This window comes from Ochotona princeps, chromosome 4 (assembly GCF_030435755.1).
Source record: "Ochotona princeps isolate mOchPri1 chromosome 4, mOchPri1.hap1, whole genome shotgun sequence".
Lineage (NCBI taxonomy): Eukaryota > Metazoa > Chordata > Mammalia > Lagomorpha > Ochotonidae > Ochotona > Ochotona princeps.
In genome coordinates, this window is record NC_080835.1 from 110,894,424 (window position 1) to 110,895,782 (window position 1,359).

Sequence of the window (1,359 nt, forward strand, 5' to 3'; positions counted from 1 at the left end):
CTCAGAGATTCCCCATTACAGTCTCTGCCCCCCGCCCCTTTATCCAGAGCCCACCTCACCACCTCTGTTGTCTGAAATTTGGAAAGCAATTTGCAACAAATGGAAAAGAAGGGATGGGGGCAATCTCGGAGAGAAGGAGAGGAGGAGGGAGCTTCAGAAAGCTCTGCGTGCAGCCAGAACGGGCAGCCCTGCTCGGAGTTGATCAAAGACAAATGGACACTCACCTTAGATACCCCTTCCTACTAAGCCAGCAGGAGCGGGACCTGGGCCACTGCACGGTGCTCTGTGGTTCTCCCTGCGCCTGTATTGCTGTGCCCTGCCCAGAGCTCCTGAAGATCTTGGTGTATCAGAAATAACCTGCCAGCTGCCTGGAGCGGGAGTATGTCTCTCTTTCTCCTGGGCTAGCAGACTGGCTGTCTCAGCTGCGGCACATCCTGGGGGGGCTGCTTCGAGTCAGCAGTCCTGGTGTGTGCACCACCGCCTCCCGCCAGCCCTCTCCTGCCCACTCCCTCTTCCTCTCTCTTTTCCCTTCTTGTAATTTGATTTCCGTTTTCTTATCAATATTTCAACTGCTGTCTGATGAATTGTTCTAATGGGACAGCCACCCATCTGCCCACAGCTGCTTTTCCAGATACCTTCCCACGTTAGTGAGAAACGCCAAGCCCCACCAGAAACCACATGCACGCATCATAAAGACACACAGCTCTACAGAGCCCAGAGGAGACGATAGCCCCAGGCCTTTTGGAAGCTTGGAGTCATTGCTCAGTAAATAATCCTTCCTCAGTGAAGTCCTCACTGACTTTTTAAGCCCTTCAGTTTTCCCTACTGAAATCCTTCCCTTGACTGGATTCCCCAAGAAGGCACCTACTCCGAGTCCATGGTTTTCTATGCAACCTGTGCAAGAGCAGAGTGGTACAAATGTTATAGACATAGATAGCCCCATTAAGGTGTTTTCATAATAATTCCTTTAAAGCCCATGCAAACATTGAAAAATACTCCTACAAAGGTGCTGCTGCTGGGTCCTCAAGTTCAGGTTTGCTGTCCCCCAATGAGGTCTAGAAAATTCTGACAAAATGGCACTTGCTGGGATTCCATTTGAGGAGAAAGCACACTTATCACCCAGATCTCCCCACGTGGGGGGTACCGGGACTGGCGGCAGAGTTATTCATTATTTCCTTCTCAACAATATCCCGATTTTTCTCTGCCGTCCCTCCCCCAAAGCTCCACATATTGAAACATTTTGCTGCTTAATAAGAGCAGCCGGGAGAGCTCTGGGGTGAAAGGCCAGCCTGGGACCGTGACTGGGGCTGCCTGGGCTCCGCGCTGACAGCCAGGCTGCCCCCGCCCGGCACATTCCTG